Source organism: Botryllus schlosseri, chromosome 3 (genome assembly GCF_051294905.1).
Source record: "Botryllus schlosseri isolate E-star chromosome 3, Bs_hap1, whole genome shotgun sequence".
NCBI lineage: Eukaryota > Metazoa > Chordata > Ascidiacea > Stolidobranchia > Styelidae > Botryllus > Botryllus schlosseri.
The window spans coordinates 20,131,322-20,143,462 of NC_137238.1; the positions used below are offsets into that span (position 1 = coordinate 20,131,322).

The window sequence follows — 12,141 nt, forward strand, 5'->3', positions numbered from 1 at the left end:
CAACATAATAATAACAATTCATGTCGTAGCAGGTTTCTTGAACTCGTGCTTGATGAAACGAATGGTGACAAGTAGGCTTTGAGTGAAAAATAATTATTTAGAGTAGTGACATTTTGTGACCAACGAATGTAAATCGATCATGATATTACAATATATGCTTTCGTCAACATACCGACTTGGCGTAGAAACACTTTCACGTTTTTTGAATAACTGGATTCTAGAGACTTGCTACTTGTACGATGTATCGTTGGTGTGCAAACTATAACGGCCATTTTGTATGATAGTATGTTTTAGTTGTATTGTTGTGAGGACAACCATGTGATGACTCAGCGCTTTTCGTTAGCAAAGTAGATTGATCTATGTGAAATATGTAAGGACGGTGACTAGAAAACATATGTACTTTGTTGTTGGAGTACTGCTATGGCGTTGAAATAACCCTCTGGAAGTGAGTATGCTTTTCTTTCACGAAAGTTTACGTGGCTCCGTTGTAATAAATTTGTGTTGACTAAACTCGGATGGATACCGCAATTGTGCTGGACTTACACATGGTATTCGCATACTGTACACATACAAACTTTTGTGTAAACAACTCTGATGTTTCTGTTGGTACTAGTGCTGTGTTGAACTATTCGGTTCTTAAGACACATGAACAACCATTCAGACAATAAAGGTCTTGAGGTAACGAAACAGTTTGTAGAGTCAAACCAACCATTCTTTAGTTTCGTAATGTGAGAATATCGAGTAAAGTTGATTACTTTGTGTGATGTAAACATCTTTCGTACTTTTGTAAGAGTAGTGGGGGTCTCATGAAAAAAGTAACTTGTTGACAAAAACAAAATATTGAATGAAGGTTCGTCTGTTGTTTTCGTAAGTCATGAAAGTGAAAATTATTGTTGTTGTTTTTGTTACACTAAATCGAAATAGTGTGAAAGCGTCACCAATCATTGCGTATGTTCGTAGCATGAGCGAATATATTCGTGTACCATGAACATCTTTCATATACACTTAGTATGAAATGAGATGCGTGGAATAATAATTAGTGTCCTACAAAAGTAAAACTTGTTGCGTTTGATTGTATACTTTATATCGATGTCTTTGTGATGTTGAAAGACAGCTGTGTTTACATTTGAATATAGTAAGCGGAGTAACTCAAGTAATAAATTTTACTCGTTTGAAAATACCGGTCAATGGAGTAACAGTATCAATATGAGTGGTAATTATTTTTCGTGATATACAACCAATCTTCCAAGCATAACTTTTCCAAAAATCGTCGTGGCATAGTCGGCTGTTACGAATTCGAAACAAATGTACTTCGATTATCGCGATGATGGAAATTACGACCAACACAGTATTTCGTAAGTGAATGTGTATCGTTTGGTATGTTCAGCAGTCACTAAATGACAAAAATAGCAAACTGATGCAACCCGGTAGTTAAACGATACAGTTACAAGTTGGATGTAATCTTGATTTACAGATGACAGCTTGATGAGTATTGTGATGACATTTACTTTAGCGAATGACAACGGAAAAATTTTCGATTGCATTGTCGGTGTATGTGTTACACAAATAATTCTAGTACACCTAACTATAGGATGCATTTGACAAACATCGTGCAAATTGTTTCGTTGTGATGGTAACGACTTTCAGCGGTTTGGTTTCATGTCGGGAATTATTATTTGGGGGTTCAAAAACAATCAATACTACAAATGAACAACAATACAAAACACGTTAAGTGAATTACAGCGTAGCAAGTACTTCCTTGATATTACGATTGTTGTGTACCAGACATTTCTAACTGAATTGAATGCATCTAGCAAACATATTCCAATTTACTTTTGTAATGATCAAAGTATGTGAAATGGTGCGAACGGATTAGGTATTAATCAAGCGGCGGTATTCACCTAGTGTGATATCTTGACACCGGATAATGTGCGGAAGTGTTTCAATTCTCACCGCAGATTACGATGATAAAGTATTGTACCGGTTATTGTTCAACAAAGGAAATTGGTGTTTCATCTTTAGTCTTGGTTAGTGGAGACAATTACATTTGTAAAATATTTCCTGATTTCCACAATACGCTGCGTGGTTTTTACGAACACGGCTTAATCTTCCCAATCAAAACATTTCAGACATGTTAATCTAGTTTCACAAATCGATATGCTAATAACAATGTTTCTGAAAAGTTTGTTGGTATCGTAATAACCTTCAACGCAACCCTGGTCTAATAATGTCATAATTTAATAATCAAGTAATGATCAACTATTATAAATCTCATATGTCAAATCAATGCGTCAATCCTTATGTTCACAGCATGATAACTTTGAATTTAACACCATCGTTCGATTGTAAGAATTCTCAACTACGTTGGTCAGACATTCAAATCTCGTATACTCAAATGTAATGTGTTAATCTCAAACCGCGCGCCAAGTAGTACTTACTTCATCTTACGGTTGAATAAAAAAATATGGGATATGGATACAACTGAGTTGGTATGCTTGTGGGTTGTAGTGATTACTCGCGTAGTCTTGTCTACTTTTCATACGGACACTTTTTGTTTTGGTTTGGTGAGTTACTACAAACGGATTGACTTACCAAGGTTTTTGTATTTTACTCGTTTGTGCATGGCGAGATGTTAAAATGTTGAGTTGTCATAGTGATAGTATTTCTGAAACTCTATTTTACAAACGGAAACAGAGTCGTGAATAGAGTTGTCAGTTTCAAGGATTGTTTCAAAGTATAATCTTGAAATGTGACTGGGTGAAAGTTGGTAGTCGTGTTTGTCAAACCTATTTCAATTCACGCAATGTCAAAGTCCAAATATTTCATTCTGGATTATTTGGATTTACCTTTAGTACATCCCGCGAATGGATTTAAAGTTGGCAAATTACCAAAATGATTGAATATTATCGGGTTAGAGATAGTTGGTATTGATTCTATAAGTGTTAAAACAGTGGCGTGGAATGTGTGAATGATCCGATGCGGGTGAATGTTGGCGTCAGTAATATTCAGGTTACGTTCGATTCAACAGATCGCGTTAATAGGATTTGTCAAAGGATTTGAGTTGGGTCGAATCAATACATTCAAATACGATTCAACTCGATTTGTGTAGTGAGTTACATTTCAAGTTGACACTTTATCAAACGATATGACATCGAACAGCGTCAACACTATGCAAGTTGGAGCAACTTCAAATTTTCACGTCGGCGTCAAATTCGTCTCATCACCCAAAAGAGGTGGCGTTAGCCAATATCTCAAAGGTATATTCATCGACGGCAATAACGAAGAGATATCTTTCACGTGTTTCAATCGTGATTTGTTCGGGGTCATTGAGAAAGCATTCGCCAAACGAAAAAAACTCATGGTCAAATCCGGTTGGGTCCAAATTGACAAGTTTACTGGAAAACCTGCTGTATTACTGGGACGGGCTTCGTCAGTAACTCTGCATGGAAAATCGAGACATACGACCGAAGAATACCCATTATTGACCTGTGAATCGGTATACGGAAATAAAGATGAATACGTCTCGATCGCTGCTACTTGTGTTTCTCGAGAGGAGAAGACGGTCAATTCTGGCGCCGGAAAGGAGTTGAAATTATACAGTTTTACATTGAAGGATGATACTGGCGAGGTGGTTTTGGATCAATGGAACAAAGCCTCGCTCGTACCTGGGAAGAGATATCAACTCACTCGTGTTAAAAACTGTGACGGTAGCTTGAAAATCGATTCGTTAACTAGACTTGTCGAATTGAAAGAATAGTTTGCATATTTGTATACCGCAATACAATATTTCATTTCGCGTAAAATGTATGACCTATGTGATTCGACAACTGGGTTAGTGCGGTGTTGTTCTATTGATCGAGGTGTGAAAATTGTGCTATCGCGATGAAGTTGTGACTGTGAACAGCAGACTATTCTGTAGGCGCGAAACAGTGAATAAGCCGAAAGTATTATTCAGGTGGCAATCAATAGCGAGGAACACGATCGGTCATTTGACACGACTAAACTACGACATCATATATCATAATTTACGATCAAACTATTTCACACTGACCGGTCTAGTGTAATAATCGATAGTAGCGACTGCACGGAAACAATTCAGCGCGCAGGTCATTCGAAATATAGGTCGCACGCGTAATCCTATTGCAAGCCACGTTTCCGTCTGCGTGGTTATTGTTGGTGACTCGTACATATTCAACACCACGCGAGAGATGTCTGAAAGTGTGACAGGCGAATCGCCGCCACCGCCTATAGCAAAAAGTACGAATCACGACCGCGTCCATAAGAACCCATTACGAATCACGACCGAGAGTTTCCATGCGATGTGCGAGAGATGCCTATACCCGAAAGTGCGACATGCCACCACGAGTTTTCCACGCGATGTGCGAGAGATGCCTATACCGGAAAGTGCGACATGCGACCCCGCCCATAAGAACCAATGGCGATGTGCGACCGAGAGGGGGGTCTAAAAGCGCGATATGCCACCCCGGGTTTTCCAGGCGATATGCCACCCCGCCTATACTACCCCATGCAAAAAAGGGCACACCCAGACCGATCTACTATACTACTCGTGCCCCCTCGATTCCGAGCATGAAAAGGCTAGTCACGATCTGGTGGAGGGTGGTGTAGCTGCACATAATACACCTACAAACTATATCCAAGCGATCGCGACTCGCAAATGTATTACGCTTATTCCTGACGCGTTACCGTTCGAATATTAACATTCTGATACATTCGTACCGCTCTGACTTGCACGCTCAAAAGGTGCCAGTTAGAGAGCATGTTTAATTGTTCATATTATTGTTGTTGTGATTACAGATTGAGTGTAGCTGTACTTGTCTGGCGTTCTCAGTATCGAAATGAGAGTTACGTAGTTAGTTAACTACTCAGTAGGAAACGAGTTCCTACACGTGTAAATAATCAAGATATTTGGCAACTGTAAATCGCGCGCAGCGTGAAAAATTTTGGAAAAAATTGCATGAATTTTCAAAAAATACTCTATGATTTATGCTAATTCACGAAATAATTTGGGCCCCCTTCGAGCTCGGGCCCCCTCCAATTGGGGGGTTTGGGGTGTGGCAGTTACGGTGCTGACTCTACGCCAGTGCTCTTCAACCTTTTTCGACGTGGTACACCCTTTTAACGTCTGCTCAAAACTTGTACACCCCTGTTCATTAGGGGTCTTCATAAATGACTTTTTTCTCAAATCGTACTGGCTACTTGATAACATTGTTAGGTTACCTGACTTAAGCCTACACACCAAATTGGTTCAATTCCATCCAGTAGCCGCCTTGCTACGGGAGAAGAAAGATTATATTTAATATATAAAAATAATTAACGAAAAATTTGAAATTTTTCTGTTCACCCCATGAAAGTATTAGGTTGTTTATAAAAACGATGTTGCTCAAATTTCGTGTCAGAGCAAAAACAGCATGACATTACGAACGATAATCAACCTAAATGTAACAGTATTGGGAAGAGAGTAGGTAAAGCTACTGCTGCAGAAGCGGTAATTCAGATCAGCGATGATAGCAGGCGCACCAGCCTACTGCGTATCAGGCTTGCCCCACACACAGTCGGTATTAGCACATGGGCTGTAAGAGATGTCAGTAACCTCACATCGTATGCCGCTATACACAGACTATTGTCGCTAATTTACATCACTAATAACAAAATACTAAATTGCAAATGTATGGCGAAATATTGGAGATACAATCGGCATTTTAAAACAAAAGGGTTTCGATTTCAACCAGGAAGGTGTTTCGACCCTGGCTGGCTACGTCACTTCATTTATGTGCATTGCGGTATTTATTAACGTCCGGTAGGAAGTACAGATTCAAAATGTCTGAGCTATCGCGGCGGTTTCCTCAAAAATCACTAAAAGACAAATGACTACCTGAACACATGTTTGTTAACTGCATACTATCCAACACCAACGGAACCATTGGTCTATTGCCGACGGCTAAATGAATGGAATAAATATTTGCATATGACATCACAATCAAGCGGTGTACAGTATTATACTTGAGATAACATCGTACCATATTGCTCTTTAATCTGTGCGTCAACCTGTACTGACCCATAAACCTGCCTTTGTGATAGCTAGCCATCGGCTTATTGTAATTCGGATCTGGTACACCCCTGTACACCCCATCCGAGTGGTACACCCTTTGCAAATTCTGGTACACCCTAGGGTGTACGACAACCCCGGTTGAAGAGCACTGCTCTACGCTATTCAACAATCGATGGAGCAGCAATCCTGCATTCACACAACATATTATTGCACAAGGCACAATTTTCATCACGCATATCTTTATTCTACGCGATTTAGTGCAACACATGATCATTCAAATGTCTTGGTCTAACAATTCGTCTGCCTCTGGACGTATATTTTATACTTGACTCGTTGAGAGTTCTGCCTTCATTACATGTTTGAGTCTTAGCGTTATCGCGCACATTTGATTCACCACCGGGATTATCGCGATCAACATCAACCGGTAAGCATTCAGATATACGCTCTCGAGACGCGCTACCAACACGACTCGGAAAGTCGCTACCGTTGTCATCACTACTAGACGACATTACACGTGCGTCACCCGGAGTTGCCGCGGAGTTTATTACCACTTAGTCCGCATAAACGGGCGGAAACTGCATGCTGCACGAAATCATCGAATATGTCGTTATCTACATCAAATGGCGGAAAGTAGCACACTTTCAGTCTGTCAATCGGCACAACCTTCTTCTTCTCCTTGATTAACAGGTAAAGGCCTTCCCCGATTGCGATCTCTCGATCACCCACGTACCAGAAATCAAACGCGGTCTTTTTAAGTCTCTCGTTATTTACATATACATGTGAACAAACCATTAGATTTGGCGGAACGTACGCATTTACATTTGTCCGGATGTTGGACTTATTGAAATTCAAGTTCTCGAAAAATTTCCGTACATCACAGAGCACCTCCGCCTGACTATTCCTGAACTTATTCGGGTCATACTCAAAATAGGTTCCAGGCAGCCGCACATTTTCCCCATACATCATTTCCGCCGCTGAGAAATCACAACCCTCTCGCACGAAGGCATTCAATGACAAAATCACAAAGGTAATAGCCTATCCCAGGCCATGGGATTATTAGCGCACCGCAAACCCCGCATTATTCGCCGAATCCCCGTCTCGGAGATCGAATTCTGCTGGGCAAAAGTGCCAACGAAAATGAGTGTTTACTGTTTACATTCCAGGACCGACTATAGATAACTAGCCTACGGATAGATGTGCATCACGTGATTCACGGTCGAGTGATGACACAGTCGCAGATTTGTTGTCGCTTCATAGCATGTAACAGCAACGTCATTGCTAATCCCATAAATGACGACCCGAGCGCTCGAATTTGATGAAGTTGATCTTCTTTGAAACCTACAGTCGCGCTGATTCTGATAATATACATCGCTGAAAATATTAATAAACCTGATTGATTGATTGCTCATTCGAGAATTGAAAATGATTACCTTTTCCGTCCCCGTACACGCAAATGTCGCACTGCACTCAGACGAAGATTTCGCAGCAAATACCACTCTATCACGAATTATCGGCTATATCACCGAGAAAACAAAATAACAATAAGCAAACTGGAATTCACCCAGACTAGTTATAAATTTTCAATTGTAATTAACTTATTCAATCGGACATGGAATACTCATAACATAACACAATTTTTCATCATATTTCGAAAGTCTGACATAACTTAAAGAATTAATTCTGATATTTATACAGTCTCTGAAACCGTCTCTAAAACCGAAATGAAACGCAAATCCCTGCCTGGGAATGCTACTTAACTTCAATATGCTTCGCAATCGTTCTTCTCTTCTGAGTAGGCGCTATTCGTTCGCGCTATTCTTCTGAGAACGTCACGATGACTTTTGTTGTCTTCGTTCCTGTATTGCTGATTGATCTTTCTCGCCGTCGTGCAAGGCGAATTTTTATATTGATCGTTTCCGTGGTTCGTTACTCGGCTGGCCGGTCGGTCGTGATTGATTGAACGTCGGAGGTCACCATATAACGCAGAGCGAAGGTCTGTTGTTGTTATACTTGTTGTAATCTGACTCCAGAAGGTTACGTTTGCCATTCGTTGCGCATTTCTTTCCGTTCGACGGACCGGCAATCCACGCCGTGGATTGGCTCGTTGGCTGACGTAAGTAGTTATATAGATCGCTCGCGAACGGCTATTGTGGCTTATGGGCGCGGCGGCGAGCGGCTGGAAAACTCGTGGTGGCGAGCGGCTCTTATTTCTTATGGGCGCGGCGGCGAGCGGCTATTGCGTCTTATGGGTGCGGCGGCAAGCGGCTCTTGTTTCTTATGGGCGGGGTCGCAAGCGGCTGGGAAACCCGGGGTGGCAAGCGGCTTTTATGTCTTATGGGTGCAGTGGCGAGCGGCTATTGTGTCTTGTGGTCGCACGGTAAACCTTTTCAGTATAGTAATCGGTCGCATGCTAACGTTGTTGGCGTGTCGTACTTCGTGTTGAATGTGTATCAAGTAAATAGTCATGTGAATGAACCTTTGTTAATGTGTATATCGTAAATTATTATATATGATGTCGTAATTCAGTCGTGACAAATGACCGATCGTGTTCTCTTTCCTCGCTATTGATTGCTAGCTGAATAATACTTTCGGCTTATTCGCTGTTTCACGCCTACAGAATAGTCTGCTGTTCACAGTCGCAACAAGAATCACAAGTATACACATTTACACATTCGTTTATTACTCTGAAATCAAACTCTTCACAAAAGCACGCACAATCGTATCATTAACTTTTTTATCATCCCCAAAATTATTCAAGTATTCCTTGGCTGAAAATCTACCACGGAGCCGGCGTAGACGGTGACTCGAATACCAACAATAGCCGCGTTCACAAACTAACACTCCAAAAAGGTGTGAAATATTCTCTACAAGCGCTCACAAGATAACACATAAGAATAGCCATCTCCCGTGGTTTGATGTTACAAAGGTAGGAATTACGCACAAGTAATATTTTGATAATTAGTTTGCCACAGAGCCGGCGTAGACGGCGATTCGAATATCAACAATAGCCGAGTTCACAAACCAACACTTCAAAAAACGTGTGAAATAGGTTACAAATCCCACGATCGCTCACAAGATAACACCAAAGACATAGCCATTTCTCGCGTCTTGTCATTACATACATCCCAATCGCTACAGTGTAATATGTCGGCGGTTGTTACTATCAAGTAATAAGTAATGAATAACAGTACCAGCGCAGACCGTGATTCGAAAACCAACAATTGAAAAAAAAATCAGTGCGAATGACGAGCGTGGTGCGAATGGTGCGAATGAAAAATCCGGATGAGTGCGAATGAAAATTGTCCATGTTTCTCACTTTTACCGCCGTGGAATAATTCAAATAAACACGATATTAAGTACAGTGAGCCCGTAAATTTTGTCGTTTGGAAGCAATTCTAAAAACTTGTTGGTAGCTAGGCTTTTCTAGTTCACAAGTGAGGAACGCTCCCGATGCGTGTATTGTATATTGCAAAGTTTGAGATAATATTTCCGCGCGAGAGGATTACGTCACTGCATGGAAAAAAGAAGGAGTTCAATCGGTATCAGTTGCTCACTTGCTCCGGAAGCATCCACCGTGTATGGATATTGTATACGGACCGTATTGTAGGAATGTAGGTAATAGTAGCTGATGCCAGTGTTGACACTTGGCATATTTGAATGCAAAAGACTGGAATTTTGGCACACATTCATGTTGGTTAACAGCAGAATTTAGCGTTTCTTCAACTATAACAATTAGCACATTAGATCTATAACAAGTGTTGTTAACTCGTGTACAGGTACCTATAACCAAGGATTAGAGGCTGTTGTAAATAAAAATTAGTGTAAGCACATTAGTGTCTTACGTCCAATGAATATTTATCTTGCATCACATCGAATCATTAAGTCACTGGGCAGTTTAACTACTGACCAGTGCTATGGCCTGTTTGTAATGCGAACTCCACAATTTAGGCTTAGACACGCTTTCCTGTTCTTGGACTGATGATCTCAGGCCAAGTCTAGATCGTAAAGGCATAGGCCTATATAATATATTGGTGATTCCACTAAGCTTGCTGATCCATAGGAAAAGTTGGCCTAGCTCGTGTTCGCACAGCCTTTGTACTGCAAACTTTGTAATACTTCGAATTCTACCGGTTTAGCTTGAGCAGATGAGCACTGAGCACCCTCTGCAGAGCAAAATCAAATCCACCAAGCCGTATGTCATACGATATTCCTTATGCAGTTTAATTTAAGCTTAAATAGACTGTTGAACCTTATTACTCTTTATGTATAAGGATATGTGGGATAGTAAAGATAATTTGGCATTATTTCAGTTTTCCAATATTGTACGATTGACCTAAGAGCCATTCCGCAGTTGGCTACCCGGGCCGATATAACTGTGTGTTAATCATGAATCTTATGTGAGTAATAATTATTCAAGACGGTGAAAGTGTTGGCTTTGACAACACAAGGATGCGGAACGTTGTTATTGAAAGATATGTTGATTTGTGTACTGCATAGACAAGAAGTGAATGAAGCCTAAGCTTATCCATAAACAACAGTCATCAACTATACTCGGATTGTGTGGGTTTGTATAGCAACGCATTCCCGATTTTAACGCCCACCGCACCATCCAATCGTCTGACATTAGAAGTCACCATATTTTGGAATCGGGAAAGGAGGACACTATTTCAAAATTTTTACCACTTCGTAGTCGGTTGACTAAAATTTAAAGAAAAAGGTCAACTTTCGCTCTGCTCCCGAAATACCCTCCGGAGCCTCACTTCGGTGCTGATTTACGGCATCTCAGTCGAATTTTGCTATAAATTTGACCGAAATTCCTAAAAAAGAGGACGAAATGAGGACATTTAGGCGTCCTCGGAGGACATTTTCAAAAACCCGAAAAATGAGGACAAACACATTCACATCCCTATGACGTAACATGTGGATTTAGTGGCAAAGTGATATTGTTGCGAGTAAATATTGTTCTTGGGTTTGCCCTTTAAGCTTCCAAGGAAATCACTGCACGATACCTCCGGAAAATGCAACGAACTTCTTGAGAACAAGGGGAGTGCAATATCTACGATTTTTCTACTGCAGTGATTTTAGTGCTTGGTTAGTCAATAATACGATACGCCGAATGAAAAATAATGAAGCTCTGTACCCCCAAGAAGCTCTTCGAATACAAAAGTGATAAGTTTCTTCATTTTCTTTTCGTGTACTAAATTTCGGCTGACTGGTGCGAATGAAATGATTTTTCAAAAATAAGTGCGAATGGTGCTCAAAAAGGTTGAAAAGCACTGGTCTAGCGGGTTTAACCCCGTCTCACGAAGCCTGTCTATTGCACACGCATTCGAAGATCACACGGACGAATGTTTTGTTTCCGTCTCCACGACTTGTAACTTTATTGGATCAACGTATGGCGACGTAATAGCTTTTCGATCATAAATTTAATTGAACTGAATATTTATACGTTGTATTACACGCATATATATATTACGGCCACGAGAGACTTCATGCGCAAAACGTACGATTCATTTATCTTATCTGTATTCACACGACACATAGGCGACTTACAAACATCTTATCGGGTTTTTACTTCAGGGAATTAGGTAAGGTTCACAAACTCCCTATCGCTCGAATCTTAAAATGGCGTTATCAATATGTTCGATTAAAGGTGACTCGAGTCAACTTTTTGGTATGACTTGACTAGATTCACTCTGCAAAAATGACTTTACACGTCAGAGGCGGCTCGTCCTATAGGGCAACTGTTGGCATTGCCCTAATTAACATTCGGTTCAATAACAATGATTTACCATTTACAGCGCCCAGATATTGCGAAGTCGCTGCGAAAACCGAATTATTTTATGTCTTTTCGCTTTGTAAATGCATAGCGGGGGCATGCCCCGGTAGCCGTCATAACAAGCCTTCACTGTCTGTTCTCTCAAAGCTGCTCACAATACAGAATCGGTGATTCAACCCATCATCGTCATCATTGGTTTATTAGCATTTTCCGGTTCAATACACCACAAAAATGCGATACAATGAAAAACAGGTAGGTGTCAAAGTGACTTGGAGAAGTCTATGGAGTCAAA

General features: G+C 40.6%; 2 long non-coding RNA genes across 2 annotated transcripts in view; one reads left to right on the forward strand and one right to left on the reverse strand.

The window, feature by feature from the left end:
* Window positions 1-6,816: 6,816 nt before the first annotated feature.
* On the reverse strand, window positions 6,817-8,180 carry LOC145436009 (uncharacterized). Its single transcript, XR_013914132.1, has 2 exons — window positions 7,501-8,180; window positions 6,817-7,441 (listed from the first exon to the last, which is right to left on the reverse strand). It is a non-coding gene; the product is annotated as an uncharacterized LOC145436009 (long non-coding RNA).
* Window positions 8,181-11,349: 3,169 nt separating this feature from the next.
* LOC145436057 (uncharacterized) overlaps window positions 11,350-12,141 on the forward strand; it is a 115,491-nt gene continuing 114,699 nt past the window's right edge. The window contains exon 1 of the long non-coding RNA XR_013914153.1: window positions 11,350-11,473. This is a non-coding gene — a long non-coding RNA (uncharacterized LOC145436057). The remainder of the gene's footprint in view (window positions 11,474-12,141) is intronic.